Genomic DNA, 19503 nt, shown 5'->3' with positions numbered 1-19503 from the left:
AGTGAAAGGTTCCAGGTATAAACAAATCATGAAAGTATTAAAGATGTATTCAAAAGCTAACTCTAATGAGCAAAGTGCTCATGGACCAGATTTATGGATATATTTCTAATATTTCACATGATTGATTGCTGAGTCTTTAAATTTGGATGGGGTTAAATTTGATAGATCTTAAAAGCCAAACCTCTAATCTCATGTGTAAGCTCAAAGACAAGCTTTAGGGTCCTTTGGAATATCAAAGATCCATATTCCATAAGATACATAAGATAAGACTGGTGCCAACTTTCTGGAAAGGAGAAAAGTCCTGGCCCAGATACCTAGGGACCTATTGTATTATCATCCATCCTTTTGGCTTTGTCATTAAAGTGTTAAAACTTTTGTTGTACCAAATGGATGATGGATACCTGCCACCCCCTCCCTGTGCAACTACCATTAATAAATAGATCAGCTCCCTCATTTAGGATCATTTGGACACTTTCTCTCTAACCATCAGAGTAAGGGCTGACAAGCTGGACATGAAGCTGATGACTCCTGTGTCTCTGTGTCTATTTTCTCTCTTTATGTCCTTCCTACTTTAATTTTTAAGCCTTCCACCCAAATTCCTTCAAACTCAGCTTCCCTTTCAGATGATCAACCCACACAAGAATATCTTGTAGCTGTAAGTTGGCTACAAAAAGGAGACCCAAAAGCTGATGGAGGAAAATCAGGCCTTAAAAATTAGAATTGAGCTACTAGAAACTAATGATTTTATGAGAAATCAAGAAACAATAAAATGAAATTAAAAGAATGAAAAAAAACAACAACATAAGAAAACATGAAGTATCTCACTGAAAAAACAAGTTACATGGAAAATAGATCTAGGAGAGACAATTTAAGAATTATAGGCTACCTGAAAGCCATGGTTAAAAGAAGAAAAAAAAAAGCTTGGACATCATAATACAAAAAAAAATTATCAAAGAAAACTGCCCAGATATTCTTGAACAAGAAAATGAAATAGAAATCATAAGAATATGCAGATCACCTCCAGAAAGAAATTTCAAATGACAACTTCCAGGAATATAATAGCCAATTTCAAGAACCCCCAAGCCAAGGAAAAAATACTGCAAACAGAAAAAAAAACCCAATTCAAATACCACTAGTGGTAGTCTCGAGACTGACTATATTCAGATACCATGGAGCTACAATCAGGATCACACAGGACTTAGCAGCTTCCACATTAAAGGATCAGAAGGCATGGAATATGATATTTAGGAAGGTGAAAGATCTAGGTTTACAACCCAGAGTCACCTAGCCAGCAAAACTGAGTATATTCTTTTTTTGGGGGGGGAGGGGGATGGATATTCAATAAGATTGAAGATTTCCAAGCATTCCTGAGGAATAAGCTAGACCTAAACAAAAAATTTGAAGTCCAAACACAAGACCCAAGAGAAGCCTAAAAAGGTAAATAAGAAAGAGATAATTTAAGGGACTCATTAAAGGCTAGGGTTACTGGTCTCTTTGCCTCCAATTTAGTCCCATGATGCACATATTGATAAAGTAATCTTTTCTAACCTTTTAAAATTTCATTTATTTATTTAGAACATTTTTTCTTGGTTATATGCTTCATGTTCTTTCTCTCCCCTTCTCCCTCCCCCCTCCTGTAGCAAACAAGCAATTCCACTGGGTTTTACATGTGTCATTGATCAAGACCTATTTCCATATTATTAATGTTTGCAATAGAGTGATCGTTTAGAGTCTACATCCCCAATCATATCCTCAATGAAACATGTGATCAAGCAAATGTTTTTCTTCTGTTTAATCTTTTTTTTAAAGCCTTTACCTTCCATATTAGAATCCATATTCAGTATTGGTTCTAAGGCAGAAGAATAGTAAAGGCTAGGCAATTGGAGTTAAGTGATTGCCCAGGGTTACACAGCTAAAAAGTATCTGAGACTAGATTTGAACATAGGACTCCCATCTCTGGGCCTAGCTCTCTATCAACTGAGCCATCTAGCTGGCTCTGGGGTAATCCTGAGGAATAGAACTGACCAAATCACTCTCCTACTTAAAAACCTGTAACTTTTTCTACAGGTTAAGGTCCAAATTCCTTAGTCAAATCCTCTTCTCCAAGTGAAATACTTCCAGTTCCTTCAACTGATACTTGTATATCATTATTTCAAGTCTTTCTTGTCATTTTTAGAGCCATTTAGGTGTCCTGGTGCTCCAATTTATCAACATCCCTTATTTTGAGTCAAAAACTGCCTCTATAGCTTTCACTTCTTGCCCCTAGAAGATTATTATGTGTAATATGTGTAACTTGTGGCTCCTAGTAGCTGCTAGCATGCGGCAGCGGCCACACCCCGGGGAATGGCTTCGACAGGCCAGCTAAACCTTGTGAGGGTAGCCATCGGGTCATCATGGACCCCTGGTAAACTAGGGCTTTGCTCACCCAGCATGTGAAGACTGCTTCAGCCGAACAGACGGAAGAAACCAATAAGAAGGTTCAACGGCTGAGAGGGCGACGCAGCAAAGCACTGTAGAGTGCTTAGGGCATGTTGGAGCACAAAAGACAACACGGCCATCCAATGCAGCTGAGGAAGTCTCCAGATGTAACGATTTTTCGTGCCATTGGACCCAGGCTTCCAACGCCGAGAGAGTGGGACTGTCTCTGTGCATCAACTTTTCCACTTAAATCTTTATGCACAGGTGTCTTTGTGCACACTCATCTATCATAGATGAAAATGCACAAAGACAGTCATCATCCTCAGTTACCAAGAGACTACTACTATACTATGTGTAATTATGTGTAATAATGTATTATGTGTAAGGTCCACATAATAAATCTTCAAATATTTATAGTTATCATGTCACTCCAAGACTTCTCTTCTAGATGTAATCTGACCATGGTAAAATGTAGTAGGATTATCTCCTCTCTTATTTTGGAGGCCATATTTCTCCTAACGCAAAAGGAAATTACATTAGCTTTAAAAGACTTTCCATATCATACTATTGACTCATATTGACCCTCTAGACCTCTAAAACTCCAGAGGCTTTTCCCCATGAACTGCTATCAAGTCATGTTTCCTTTATCATCTTGTATTCATCCAATTGGTTTCCTTAATCCAAGTATAGGAGTTTGTATTTATCCTTATTGAATTTCTTCTTATGAGATTTGGCCCTTCATTCTAGTTTGATGAAATCTTTTTGAATCCCATTTCTACCACTGAATATTTTATTTATTCTTTTCCAGCACTTTGTCATCTATAAATTTGATGTGAAGGCCATTTGTTCTCACTAAAATGTGAGTAGAGCAGGATAAAGGACAGATCCATTGGGCATGCAACTAGAGACCTTTTTTCGAGTTGACATTGATTCATTAATCACAACCCTATGGAGGATTGCTAGTCATTGACACAAATCTTAACACACCAAACTATTATCATCTAACCTATATCTCCATGACTTGTCCATAAAAATATTAAAAAATACTTTGTTAAACCCTTACTTAAGAGCTAATTATATCTACCTACAGCATTCCCCTGACCTACCAGTCTAGTTACTCAGGTGAAAGTTATAACTAACATCTATTCACTAAGCAATCCTGCTGAGATGATCAATATTGTTATTGTATCTGTAAGAGTCAAATGGTAAGTTGTAGAAAAAAATAGTTTGTGCTGGCAGTTACAGTTGGAAAATGTCCTTCTATGATGTATTCCCATGAGTCATGATAAGAGTATGTGTTTTTCGGTAATAATAATACTGTATGATGATCAACTATGAATGACTTCACTATTCTCAGCAATACAATGATCCAAGACAATTCCAAAGGACTCATAATGAAAAACCCTTATTCACCTCCAGAGAAAGAACTGACAAAGTCTGAATACATATTGAAGTAGACCGTGTTTCACTTTATTTTCTTCATGGTTAGTTTCTTTAGAATTTTGTGTGTGTGTGTGTGATATGTCTTCTATAATATGATGAAGACAGAATTATGTTTTGCAATGATAGCACTTGTATAATATATATCAAATTGCTTACTGTCTCAGAGTTTAGGAAGGAAGGAAGAGAATTTGGAACTTAAAGTGTTAGAAAACAAATATTAAAAAATATTTTACATGTAACTGGGGATAAAATAAAATACTTCTCAACCAAAAAAGTCTTTGATTTTTGGTTTATCCGGATCAATGTAAGTTTCTGGAGAAGATAGAAAGAAAGAAGGTGAGGTGAAATGTCTTTCTTGTTAGAAATGGATTAACTTATATACAAATTGTGAAAAAAGCATAATAGAGAAAATTCCATAAAAAAGTGAGTCTAATGAAGAGACATTTTCCTGTCATGGATGGAAAGAATCTGGAGAATATAGAGAGTATGGTTTTGGATTAGAATGGTTTATGGATTAGAAATGTCAATAAATAACTCTTTTCAGGTACTTTATTTTTTTTTGAGAAGAGAATTTACTTGTTTGTTTTTTTAATTTTTTACTTGGGATTTTGAGAGAAATTAAATATGTGGAACTCTTTTCAGAATTGAAGAGAAGTCATTTGCCATTAGAATGAGGGCTTGAGGTGACTATGATCTTTTATATAGTCAAAATAAGTTCTTTTGTTAATGCTTTCATATGGTAACAAATTGTAAAATTAATCATTTTAATATTATTTAAACAGGAGAGGTTGAGATTTAGTGTTTTGAGAGATGAATAATTACTATTGAAAAGGGATTTTTTTCCCAAGATATTATATAGGTAATGTCTAAGAAATTTGGATGGGGTTTGAGATAATCAATGAGAAAAAGCTTCTGATTTTAGTAACTAGAAATAAAGTATCCAAACAAACCCATTGATTTTCCTAGGACACACAAGAATAAAATTAATGTGGGTCTGGACAAGTAGAAGGTTAAGAGGTGGCCTACAAGCAATGTTGACAAATTCTAGTCTTACAAAAGGAAATTAGAAATGTCAATAAAGACCATATCAAGAGGCAACAAAACTCAGTTCTAATGTGATGAACAATGTTGGAACCTATCATAATATGAAAATTAAAGCACACATCCTTCCTTTCTCTTAACAACTGGTCTACAACAAAAACAGAAAATTACAATCATGCTATTAGGTGGTTTTGCTTAACTCTTTTTCAGGAATAGATTTTGTTATTGTGCGGGGGAGGGTATCTGGATGTCATTTGTGAAGTATCTGTGGCATCAAAACAAAATGTATCTACACAAATAATACCATAATTTTTTCCATAATAGGAAACAAGGTTAATCTGGCACAACTTATTCTTGATGAAGCTATACTGCCTTGTAGTGACCAGTACTTCCTTTTCCGATTGTCCCTCCCTTTAATAGTGTGTTCCAAAATTTTTCAAGGAAATAATATCAAGATTTCCAACCTGTGGTTTGAAAGACCCATCTTTTGAAAGCTGGAACAGCATTCATCCACCTTTAATCTCATCATCTTTTGGGAGTCTGGAATGTAGTTTATCTAGGCCTGGTGACTTGAATTCAAGTAGAGGGCAATGATGGTCAGAGTTTATACCTATTGCTCTCCTTATATATAATTTAATACCTTTAAATTTAATTAAATTGAATCCACAGAATAGAAATCTCTAATATAAATAACACAGATAAGTAAACATGAACTTCCTCACCAAATTCCCTTAGTAACAAGAAAAGCTACTCTTTTGAAATTGAAGCAAAAAGTAGGTATAATAAGAGGAAGTACAATTTCCTGGTTTCAGTTTTTGTTTTTTGTTTTTAATGAACCACCAAACAATTCATGAAACTTATAAAGAAAAGCGCAGATTGTTTGATCCTATTCCACCTGGCAGTCAGTGTGATTGTACAACCACAGGCTGTCTGGGTTAGATTGTCTATAGAATATGTATAATTCTATGTGCCACTTTTTAAAGGGCTAATTTAGAATCTAGAATGCTTCCAGATGACGGTAAAGGATGGTGGAAGCCATGTCACTGAAGAAAAGAAAAGGTATTTACTTATTAAACTTTTATAAGGAAAGACCCTAAAAAGACCCTGATATGCCATCTTCTAAGTCACAGGACCCAGGATTTTCTAGCCTTTTCAGTTACTCTGAGAGTTTCACTTTCCTTTATGTGTTGTCTTTCCCATATACATAATATTAGTTTCTTGAACTGAGGGACTATCTTGCTGCTTCTCTTTGCACAGTGCTTGGCACATAGCAAGCACCTAATAAATACTTTTTTCATTCATTCATTCACTCATTTTAGACCTAGCAGTCCTCAATCAATGTCTCCAGATAGCTGACACATTGTCCTACAGAAGAAAATTTAGAATCATTTTATATGGCCTGGAAGGTAAAGCTTAGACCAAAAGGCTAGGTAGAGTTGTTGGGTAGATGGTTAATAGCATTAGGTAGATTCAGAATTGAATGAATGACCAGTTCTAAGACTTGTGATCAATAGATCAGTTTCAACCTGGAGGAAGGTCTCTAGTAAAGTGAACCAACGGTTCTTTTTTCCCCTTGTCCAATATTTTTACCAGTGACCTCGATGAAATCAGAGGTGGCATACTTATCATGTTTATTGAAGAAGGGAAGGTGGTGGGGAAGGGGTAATTTGCTAGATCACAGAATCAGGTTAGAAAAAGATCATAATGGATTCAAATGAAGGGCCAAATTAAACACAATGAAAAATAAAAAGAGATGGATGAAACGCCCTATACTGGGGACACCTAAAAAAATCAACTTCATGAGTACATATTGGGAAATGTATGGCTAGACAATAATTCACATGAAAAAAGAGATCATAAGTCAATATGAGTCAAGAGTATGACATGGTGATTCAAAAAAGGTGAATTCAATATAGGGCTGTATACAGAGTGAGAGAGGTAATAGCCTTACTATATTATGCCCCAGTTGGGCAACAATTGGAGTACTGTGGTTTGGGGCGATACATTCTGGGAAAAACTGACAAGCTTGAGCTAAAAAGAAGGTAATCAGGCTGATGAGGAGTCTGGAGACCATGCCATATGAGAACTGATTAAAGAAACTGGGGCTATTTAGTTTGGAGAAGAAAAGACCTCATGGGGCATGATAGTTGTCTTCAAGTATTTGTAAGTTCCTTTATACAAAAAAAGGATTAAACTTGTTTAGCCTAGTCCCCAGTGGACAAATTTGGAGCAAATCCTCGGAAGTTGCAAATCAGCATATTTCAGCTCTGAATTAAAAAAGAAGTCCCTTACAAGTAGAGCTGTCAAAAAGCAAAATGGGCTGTCTAACAAAATAATGAAATTTACATTACTGAAGGTTTTCTAGCAGAGGCCACATGATCATTTTTCAGAGATGTTTTAGTGGTTTCCTTATCAGTTATAGGTGGTACCAGGACACCCTTTAAGGTTCTTTCTAGCTTCATATGATTCTATGTTTAAGATTTCATTTCTATATCCAAAAGATAGGGTGGTCAGCCAGGTGGCAACTATGGCACTGAGGGGGGGGGGGTTGGGACATGATTTAAGCATAACCTCTCCTCAGCTTCTCCTCCTCTGTAATTTCCCCCCTCCATGTTTTCCTATGCACCTTAAAAAAAAACAACCTTTACTGTCTTAATATCAATGCTAAGAAAAAAGAGAGACAATAGCTAGGCAATGAGAGTTGTGACTTGACAGGATCACACAACTAGGAAGTGTCAGGCCATATTTGAACCCAGATCCTCCCAACTCTAAGCCTGGCACTCCATCCACTGAGCCACCTAGCTGCTCCTCCTGTGCATCATTCAAAGTTAACCCTGCCAACGGATTAGAGACCTTCCTCTAGTTCTTTTTCTATCTACAAGAAACATGGAAAGTACTCAGATTGTCCATCTGTTGTCTCTCATTCTTGCTATATGGTTGAACCCTCCTTTTATTGTCATATACATCTTTGAGCATGTATTTTCATTCAACAAATACTTAAGTGTCTCCTATATGTACATAAGGAAACAAATACAAAGAGTATCCAGGTATTGCACAGTGAATGTGAAATTTCAAAGCTCAAACTCAGAAAGGATTATTAATTCTAAGATCGAAGGTGAAGGTTTAAAAAAAAAATCAGAAGGGACCTCTAGTCCTATCAGAATTCCTACCTGATAAGTAGTCATTTGGCTTTTTTTTTTTTAACCCTTACCTTCTATCTTAGAGACAATACTGTGTATTGGTTCCAAGGCAGAAGAGTGGTAAGGACAAGGGATTTAGAGTTAAGTGACTTGCCCAGGGTCATACAGTTAGGAAGTATCTGAGTCCAGATTTGAACCAGGACTTCTAAGACTGACTTTAAATCCACTGAACTACCTAGCTGCCCCCATTTATCCAGTTTTTACCAAGTAACTTGTTTATAGGGGACTCACTACCTCATGAGGCAGCCCAGTCCATGTTTGCACAACTCTAGGTAGGAAATTTAACTTATTCAAATGGATTTGTGATCTTGTTGATTTGGGAGTTCCCTCCAACGATGTGAACTAAAATCTGTATGTGCCTGACCATCCTGTGCAGCTCTCATCTTCATCCTATAAATTTACCACATGAGACCCACCCAACCTTTTGAAGGCCTTCCTTACTTTCTTCTTGCATTAGGAGAATATGAGCAGAACATTCAGGCTATTATTCCTTGCCCTCTGCATTTGACTAAACCATCTTCTCTTTGTATCATACATTTCTTAGATGATCTCTTTTATTACTATTATTTGAAGTTATTCACTGTGTAATGTTGGATCTGGTACACCTACCATGCATTTCTTCTTTAGTCTTTGAATAAAACTTTTTTTTATTTTGTAAATTTTCTTTTTAATGAATGTCAACAAAGAGATAATTTCAATATGCACAGAAAAACAATAAAGGAAATTTAATATGAAACTATGAACCTTTGTTGGGGTAACTAGGTGGTACAATGGATAGAACAGTGGCACTGAAGTCAGAAAGATCTGAGTTCTAATTTGGTCTCAGACACTAGTTGTGTGACCTTGTTTGCCTGAGTTTCCTCATCTGTAAAAAAAGAGCTAGAGAAGGAAATGGCAAATTCCTCCAGTATCTCTGCCAAGTAAACAGAAAATGGGGTAACTAAGAGTTGGATGCAGTTGAACAACATAAACCTATTTATGCTCGGTTTCTCTCTTTTCCCCTACTCCATATTGCTTAAGAATTGTTTGTATAATTCAAATTTAATGATAGTTCCTGCTCAATCATGTCCCTTTCTGAACTTCCGTCTGCTCTTTTCTGTTTATTTTTTTATGATTCATCAATGCCCTTTTCTTCCTTTATAATCTTTTAAATGATTCACTAATGTCTTTTTCTTCCTTCTGATTATCACTACTCCACAATTTCTCTCTCCACCAAGAGAAAAACAAAAGCCTTTTCTTGTAACAAATAAACATAGTCCTCCAAAACCAATCTAAACCTTGGCCATGTTTACAAATGTATAGCTCATTCTGTTCATCTAGTTTATCACCTTACTGCCAGGAAGCAGGAGGCATGATTCATCATCAGTCTTTTTGGAGTTGTAATTGGTTGTTCCATTCATCATAGTTCTTTAGTCTTTCACAGTTGTTTTCCTTTTCAGTGTTGTGGTAATCACTGTATAAATTGTTCTTCTCGTTTAACTCTGCATCAATTCATACAAGTACTTCCAGGTTTCTCTGAATCTATCCCTTTGGCATTTCTTACAGTCTAAAATATTTAATTATATTGATGAGCCATAGTTTCTTTAGCCATTCCTTAATATCAACCAACCATCTTGTTTCCTATTTTTGCTAAAATAAAAAAGTACTGCTATCAATACTTTTGTACATATGTGTTCTTTTCCTCTTTCTCTGATCTTTTTGAGATAATAAGCCTAGTAGAGGTATCTCTGGGCCAAGCACAGATACAGTTTAGTAACTTTTTGATTATAGTATCAAATTATTTTTTCTAAACAGTTGTATCAAAAAATAGTTCATGCAGAAGTGCATTATTGTACTTGTACTTACCCAACTCCTATAACAAATATCATTTTCATTTTTTGTAATCTTTGTCAACCTGGTGGATATGAGGGGGAATTTCAGTGTTATTTTAGTTTTGCTTTAGTGATTTGGAGAATTTTTCCATGTAGCTGTTGATAGTTTGGATTTTATCCTTTGAGAATTTCCTATTCATATCTTTTGACCATTTATTGTACAATGACTGTTATATATTTTCTTAATTCTCTTTATTTCTTGGATATCGAACATGTATCTTTTGTCGCATATATTTTCCCTAAATAAAAATTTTCCTTCTAATTGCATTGGAGAATTTTTGGTAGACACTCTTCAATTTTATTAATCAAAATTGTCCATTTTATCTCCTATGGCAATGATGTTGAACCTTTTAGATACCAAGTGCCTAAACTGCAACCCTTATGCAGCATGTGAGCCCCCCACCCTTACCCCAGATAGAGGAGGAAGGAAGTGCTCCCATTGGGCTGTTGAGCAGAGGGATAGGTTATGTGAGAAATGTCCTCAGGCCTGTGTGGAGAGGGGGAAGGGAGTAGCCCCCTCTGGCATGGGTACATAGGTTCACCAACACAGTCCTATGGACTTTCTATTCCTTGTTTGATAAAGAAATAGTTCCCTATCAATAGCTGTTCTCATTATTTGCTCTTCAGATTTGTTTATGATATGACCTATTTTTTAAATACTTACCTTCTGTTTCAGAATCAATACTAAGTATCAGTTCCAAGGCAAAAGAATGGCAAGGACTAGGCAATTGGATTAAGTGACTTGCCCAAAGTCACACATATAGAAAGTGTCTGAGGCCAGATATGACCTTTTATAATTAAAGCCTTGGAACCATTTGGAGTTAATTGTGATACACAGTGTGAAATGTTGGTTTAAATCTAATGTCTGCCAAATTGATTTCCAGCTTCACCAACAGCTTTGTCAGAAACCCAAAACTTGGGTTTTCTGAATATTATGCTAATGATCTTGTGAACCTTATCTGTTCCATTCATCAGCTTCTCAATTTTCAAATCACTCAGTGGAAGTACTTATTGAATCTGGGAATGGGGAGGGAAAGAAAATGAAATATGTAAACATGGAAAAATATTTTAAAATTTTAAAATAAAAAACTCAATGTGTTCAATTTTCAAACCCAGTAGCCAATAATAGTATTAATGATTATTACTTTGTAACATATCTTGAGATCTAGTACTGCTAGGTTCTTTCCTCTTCCCACTTTTTTTCATTATTTCTCTTGAGAATCAACCTTTGGTTCTTCATGATATATTTTGTTATTATTTTTCAAGTTCTGTAAAGTAACTCTTTAATAGTAATATTGTACCGAATTTATAAAACAATCTAGTATTTTGATACAGTCTAACCCCGAGTAGATAGATGTCTTTCCATTTATGTCTGCCTTTACTTGTGTAAAGAGAATTTTTTAGCCATAATAATTTAATTTCTATATGTTGTAGTGTCTGGATTCTGAGGTATTTCATATGTTCTCTAGTTAGTTTGAATGGAATGTCTTTTTTCTGTCTCATCCTGTTGAGTTTTGTTGGTAATATATAGAAAAGCTAATAATTTTTGTGAGTTTCTTCTATATCCTGTTACTTGCTGAAGTTACTGTTTCAATTAGTTTTTATTTAGCTATCCAGGTTCTTCTCTAAGACATTATGTCATTTACAGAAAGCAAGAGTTTTGTTTCTTCTTTGCCTGTGGTTATTCCCTGATTTTATTGCTTATTTTTTTATTGCTATAGTTACCATTTCTAGAGCTATGTCAAATAATAGTGGTGACAGTGGGGATCTTTGCTTTACTCCTGATGTTTTTGAAAAAATTTCTAGAGTTTCTCCATTACAGATAATGCTGGTTCTTGTTTTATGTGGATACAGTTTAACACATTAAGAAACAATGTTTATTCCTGTTTCTATTTTAATTTTTTAACTTAAATGAGTACTGTGGGTTTTTTTTTAAGTTTTTTATCTATGGTTTGATATAATCATGTGATTTTTAAAATTGTTTTGTTATTAACATGGTCTATAATGTTCATCGTTTTCCTCATGTTAAACCAACATTGCATTCCTAAGAGAATGACAATTTATGCAATATTTGAATTAATTGCTTTTTAAATGTTTGATAGACCTTACTTGAAATTCATAAACTTCCCTATGGAAATAGGTTTCTATTTCAGATCTTCAGAGTTTATTCTATTTCATATCTTGTCATATTGGAATACTAGTAGAAAGTTGGTATTTAAAAGATGAGCTTTTGTGTTGTGAATCTTAAAACTTCTCAGACTCTACCTTGAAACATTTGGTTAAGGCTATTCCCCATTTTAAACAATGAAGGTACTTGGTCAGGAATGTATTGAGAACTTTACATTACTCCACCCATACTTAGGCATACTTTAGGGGAAGATAAAGTTGTAAACTCCTTACTGAACAATGAAAAAGTACTTAACCCATACTTATAGTGAGGCAAAAGCCCTTAAGATAGGTCTATTTTTAGATCTAATACAAAAGGGTGCTAAGTACCTATGAAGGTCAAATTAATCACTAAAAGGTCAAGCAACTTACAAAGGGCAAGCTTAGCAAAAAGGTGTGAAGTACTCAGAAGATATAGTCTACCCAGAGAAGGTGAGAACTAAAGAGTGATGAAAACTAAGAATGGGTAGTCCTAGGAAAAGTGTCTACTATGATTGGTAGATGTGAAAATTTAGGGGAGGTGACAGAAGAGAAAATTTTCTTTAAAAGGAAGGAGCTTGAGGCCTCTGAAGTTAGTTCAGCTTTGGAAGCTGAATTGGAAGTCAGGAGTCAGAGCTGGCTCTCTGAACTCAGTTCAGGAGTTGAGGATTTCAGTGAAGAATTGAAGTTTTGCTTGGGACAAAATCTTGTGGTGAGTGGATTAAAGACTGAATTAGTTTCTCTCTTAAAGAAAAAGGCCTAGGCCAATTGGCCTAGGCCCTAGCCTTTTCCTACTATTTCCTCTTACTCTGTCTCTTTCCCTTCCCTTAATTCCTTCATTTGTATTAATTAAAATCTTCATAAAACCCAGCTGACTTGGGTATTTCATATTTGGGAATTTTTCCCATGGAGACCACTTATTTTTAATATAAAATCAAGACACAAAAAATTATCTTTACAGTTTTGGCAATTCAAGGTCTTGAACCCACATTTTCACGGTCACAGTGTCCATAGAAAATTTGAGTTCATGTACAGGTATGCAAAAAAATACTCAAAATCACCAGTGATTAGGGAAATCAAACCAAAACAATTCTGAAGTATCATCTCACACCCATCAGATGAGCTAAAATGGTAAAATGACAAATGTTGAAGGGGATATGGAAGAGTGGGGATACTAATGCACCTTTGGTGGAATTGTGAACTGACCCAATCATTCTGGAGAACAATTTGGAATTACATGCAGAGATCTATAAAACTGCATATCCTAAGACCCAGCAATTACAAATATAATTTTTTATATTTATATATAATTATATATTATATATATATATTATATTATATTATGTATATGTATATTATATATACAAATAATTATATTTGTAATTGCTGGGTCTACTCCAAAGGTGATCAGGGAAAAAAAGGAAAAGAACTGATATGTTCCAAAATATTTATAGCAGCTCTCTTTCTGATGGCAAAGAATTGGAAATGGAGGGGATGCCCATCAATTGGGGAATGGCTAAACAAATTGAGGTATATGATTATGATGGAACACTGCATACCATAAAAAATGATGAGCAGGTAAGGTGTTGGTTTTTTTCATTTGTAAAGATCTACATGAGATAATGAAGCATGAAATGAGTGGTACCAAAAGAACTTTATATACAGCTACAGATTTAATATTTGAAGATTAACTTGTAAATATTTACCTCCAGAGAATAAACTGAGAATAAGTAAGTGGAAACATAAGAGACACAATCTATATATTTTGCCAGATGATGCCTTGTATGATGTGGGAAGGGAATAGAGGGGGATGAATAAATAAACAAATAGATAGAAAGAAAGAAAGAAAGAAAGAAAGAAAGAAAGAAAGAAAGAAAGAAAGAAAGAAAGAAAGAAAGAAAGAAAGAAAGAAAGAAAGAAAGAAAGAAAGAAAGAAAGAAAGAAAGAAAGAAAGAAAGAAAGAAAGAAAGAAAAGCAAATGAAAAGAAAACTTGGTATCATTAAAGGAGCTTTGTAATTTCCTGGACACAATCCAGTTCATTCTTCCCCTTGTATGAGAGAAGAGCAAACTCATCATGCTGGAAGACCAACTCGAGCAAGGGAAAGGCAGGAAGGAGAGAGAATTCTGGAGAAGGAACAGAGGAACTGAGAAGATCCAAACAGTTGAACTCAGTTCTCTTTGGGAAGCCCACCAAGGAGGTTGATCTGAGTGAACCTCTGAGCCTGGAGCATTCTCCTGTGAAGTCAGACCCCAGTATCCAGTGAAAGACAAACCAGAGTGAATAGACTTTGCTAGACAGCCATTCACCACAAGATTTCCTCTCAATCCCTCTAGACAGCCTTGAATTTAATATCATAGTTAGGGCAGCTAGGAGTCAGGACAGCTCTCACAATTGATCCCAGAGGGTCAGGCAGGCAAGCCTGACACTGCAGGATTTGGGGAGAAGGAGTTCAATTGTTATTTGGGGACTTCCTATTTCCCACCTTCCTATTGCCTTGTCCCACAACTCACTTGCCCTACTTTTCATGTGATCCTTTAGAATAAATAGTTGTTTACTAGATCAAGTGCCTGCTTCATAGTATCCAAGAAGGGAGACTTGAAGTTTGGGGGGAGGAAAGTTATACTTCTCTCCTCAGAGAGGGAGAAGCTGTCTGTCTTGTATTTTATTTCAACCTGGTCTCTGAGGGAACAGTAACCTGTGATTCTGAAGGCAACCAGAGTGGGGTTTACCAGGGAAAGAGAGAGGGAAACCAATCTATCTCCTCTCTCTCCACCTCTTGGCTTCATTCCATCTATACCACACTCTGGTCCTGAATTCAGTGGTGGGAGATTTCATTTCTCTCCCTCCATTATACCCTTCTCTTCAATTCCTGCCTCAATTTGTTCTCCATTTTTATTATTTATACCAGTTATATATTCTATTAGTCAAGCTCTATAGGTTTTCTTTTTTCTTTTTTTTTAAACCTTTACATTCTGAAAACTGAGGATACTCTCCTATTCTATAGAGCTGAGCTGAATGGACAGGGAAGAGTTAAGGCAATTAGAGTTAAGTGACTTACCCAGAAGGTGTCTGAAGCTGTATTTGAACCAAGGACCTCCCATGTCTAGGCCTGACTCTATCCATACAGCTACCTAGCTGCCCCTCTACAGGTTTTCCATGTAAATAAATATCATAATTTGAGAGGCAAACATTCTTCAAGGTCTTTATTGTGAGGATGGTCAAGTCAAACTCTTTGAACAGTTACAGATCATTACAAAGAAAGCCCCAGGGCTACATTTGGAAGATGATACAATGTCATTCACAAACAATAATATCTAGAGGACCCTACCAACTACAGAGAATCCCTCGCCAACTTTCCCCTCCATCACAGTGGCAAATAGGTTTAGAGAATAGATACTTCCTTGTTTTATCCCTCTGCTTTATAATGTTTGTGATTACTAATATTATAAATCAAAACAAATCTTTCATGATTTTAATGTGGAGAGATATCTAGTTGAAAAAAAGTTTTTAAGGTGGCATTTTCCTCCACTGATTCAAATAATTTTTAATAATCAACAAAGAATATTGTAGGATCTTAGGTTCTTTACAACTTCCAAGCAATTTTGGAATGGTAAAGAGGTTCATTTTTTTAATATCACTGGTGAAATTCTGCTTGTTTCCTATGAATCTGAAAACTGAAGATATTCTCAGACTCTATTGAGATGAACTGAATAGATTTTGTATAGGTGGGAAAGTTGATATATAGGTTGATATTTGTTGATGTTATCTTTCTAAAAAATTTTTTTAACATGCTTTTAATATTCTTCCCTAATCCAGAAACTTTGCGTATTGACTCCAAATCTCTCACAATGTGTTTTCTTCAGAATGAATTTCCTCTATAAACACTCAGCCCATCCACTCAGGCTGCTTTTTCCTATCTTTGTACTCAATGTAATTTCTAGTTTCCTTATGGACATATCCTAGACTATGACGTTAGGATCCAAGTATTAGGGTGGCCCTACATGGTGAAAATTTGTCTTCAGTATTCATTAAAAATCATTTCCATTTTTCTTCTATTTATTGTACTTCTACATTAGTTCTTAATGCCTTTTAGAAGGCTTTGCTGAGTCTGAATTTGTTGCAAAGCTTTCTTTAAATTAGCTTTACCTTCTACTACTTCTTTCAACTTTAAAAGATTCCATTATTGGCCAATATAACAAAAAAGGAAAATGACAAATGCTGGAAGGACTGAAGGAAAATTGGGACACTGATGCACTGTTGGTGGAGTTGTCATCTGGTTCAACTATTCTGGAGAGTAATTTGTAACAATGCCTAAACAGCTCTAAAACCACATACCCATTGACCCAACAATACCACTACTAGGTCTGAATTCAAAAGATATTTTTTTTAAATGGGGTTGGAGGGTGGGAAGGAGGAGAAGGAAAGGCCTATTTGTACAAAAATATTCATGACATCTTTCTCTTTAATTCTTTCATGAATTTTTTATTGTATGTGTGATACATGTCTTCTGTCACAGTGTGGGGAATATGGAAATATGTATTGCATGAAAGCACTGGTATAATCTATAATGGATCATTTACTGCCCCAGGTGGGTAGGTGGCAGAAGGAGGGAGGGAGAGAATCTGAATTGCAAAATGTTTTTTAAAAATGTAAAAAATTTTTGACATGTAATTGAGAAAAATAAAAGTAAGTCAGACAACTAAGAAAAAATGTTTATTGCAGCTCCTTTTATGGCAGCAAAGAATTAGAAATTGAGGGATTGTCCCTCAACTGGAAAATGGCTGTATAAATTATACAGTATTATTGTGATAGAATACTATTGTGGTATAAGAAATGATGAGTAGAATGAATTCAGAAAAATCTGAGCTCATATGAACTGGTGCATAGTGAAGTAAGCAGAACCAGAAGAATATTGATGGCAATACTTTTTTGATGAACAACTGTGATTGACCTAATTATCCACAATAATGGAGCAGTCCAAGACAATCCCCAAAACTCATGATGAAAAATACTATCTGCCTGTAGAGAAAAAACTGATGGAGTCTGAATGCATCCCAAAACATACTATATTTCACTTTCTTTCTCCTTCTTTTTCAATTTGAAACCTCTTCCACAAAATTACTAATATGGAAAAATATGTTATATCATTATACATATAAAATCTATGTAAGACGTAATGGACTTCTCCATTAGTGGTGGTGTAATGTCCCTGAACAACTTGCAGGGACCCAGGAGAAAAAAACACCATTCATAAGCAAAGGATAAACTATGGGAGTGGAAACACCGAGAAAAAGCAACTGCCTGAATACAGAGGTTGAGGGGACATGACAGAGGATAGACTCTAAATGAACACTCTAATGCAAATACTATCAACAAAGCAATGGGTTCAAATCAAGAAAACATCTAATGCCCAGTGGACTTACAAGTCGGCTATGGGGGGTGGGGGGGGGGAGGAAAAGAAAATGATCTATGTCTTTAACGAATAATGCTTGGAAATGATCAAATAAAATATATAATAATAAAAAAAAAATCTATGTTAGAGTGCTTATTATCTTAGGGAGGGGAAAGTGGTAGGAGGGAATGAGGAAAGGAGGATGGGAAAGAGGAAGAGAATTTGAAACTCAAAATTTTTTTTCTAAAAATGAATGTTTAAAAATTGCTTTTATGTGTAATTAGAGAAAAATTAAAAATTGTTTTTTTAAGAGAGAAAAAAGATTACATTGCTAACAATTGTTCACCACCCTTTGTAAGATTTTTGAAAAAGTTTCTAGTCTAAGTGTCTTAGGCAAATCAAGACATTGTCTTGTCCTCCATCTCTCTCAATTGATCAAGTAAGTAAAATATTTGCCATTAAGTGTTTTCTGGGATCTTTTGGTTTTATTTTGACAATAGTCATAGTTATTAATCTGTATAAAAGAATTTTCAGTGGTATCAATGTCATTTTGGATCTCTATTTCCTATTTGACATTGCTGATTATTTGTTTAAATATTTCTGGATTGAATCATTTAAGTAGAATGTTATACTTTTCATTATTCTTTTTGCTTTTTAATAATTTTGATCTTTGCTTAATATGTCTGAATATGCACAAATAACTGATCCAAGATAGCTTTGACACCACTAATAAGTATTTTTCTGTCATTAACATAAAATCTGGTTCATTTTTGCAATGTTATTTGGTGATCACCATGAATAGAACTTTATTATATCTTTTCTTGAAGAAAGTGTCTATGATATAAAGGTATGAGGCTTCTGTGAAATCTATAAATCTTTGGCTTCTCTCATTCCTTTTTCTTGAATGAGACTTTCCCATATCTCTTTCACCATATTCAATATTTTTCACTTTTATTGAAGTATTGATGATCAGAGTACCTAGTGCTTTATTTTGGGGTGCCTTATCAAAGTCTTTATAGAATTTCTCTACCTATACCTCCTCGGCAATCAATATTGGTCCCAAAGCTGCAATTATTTTCATGGTGATATTTTTGCAAACACTTATCTATATTGCAATACCAAATAACCAGGTATCCCATAAAAATAATGTTTCTTTTGGGGAGAGGGGCAATTAGGTAATGCAGTGGATAGAATGCTGGATCTGAAGTCAGAAAGACTCATCATTCTGAGTTCAAATATGGCCTCAGACATTTCCTACCTTTATGACTCTGGGCAGGTCACTTAACCCTCTTTGCCTCTGTTTCCTCAAAATGAGGAAAAAGAGGCCTAGAGACAGGAGGTCCTAGGTTCAAATTTGACCTCAGACACTTCCCAGCTGTGTGACCCTGGGCAAGTCACTTGACCCCCATTGCCTAGCCCTTACCACTCTTCTGCCTTGGAGCCAATACACACACATATATATATATATATATATATATATATATATATATATAAGACGGAAGGTAAGGGTTTAAAAAAATAATGAGCAAGAGTAGGAAATGGCAAGCCACTCTAGTATATCTCCTAAGGAAACCCCATATTAGGTTTCTCCTATGAAACTATGAAAACTTACCAGAATTTACTTGTCCTGTTAAATATATTTTTATAATTGCTAAAGAAACGTAAAGGGTTTTTGGTGCTTCTGTCTCTTAGTGAACAACAGAATTGGCAATAATTTGGTAGTTTAATAGCAAATATTACACACTGATGATTAAGGTATGGAATAGTTAGGTAGCAGAGTAGCTAGAATGCCAGACCTAGCATCCCTTGGAAGCTTGTTTTGCTGATAATACTTTAGTCCTTCACAGTTGACCATTATATAATAATTCTGTTACTGTGTACATTGTTCTCCTGGTTCTGCTCACTTCCCTTTGCATCAGTTCATAGAAGTCTTTCCAGATTTTTCTGAACTTGTTCTGTTCATCTTTCCATAAGGCACAATAGTATTCCAT

This window comes from Monodelphis domestica, chromosome 7, assembly GCF_027887165.1.
Source record: "Monodelphis domestica isolate mMonDom1 chromosome 7, mMonDom1.pri, whole genome shotgun sequence".
NCBI lineage: Eukaryota > Metazoa > Chordata > Mammalia > Didelphimorphia > Didelphidae > Monodelphis > Monodelphis domestica.
The sequence above is the reverse complement of the archived record's forward strand: the minus strand, read 5'-3'. Positions refer to the sequence as shown.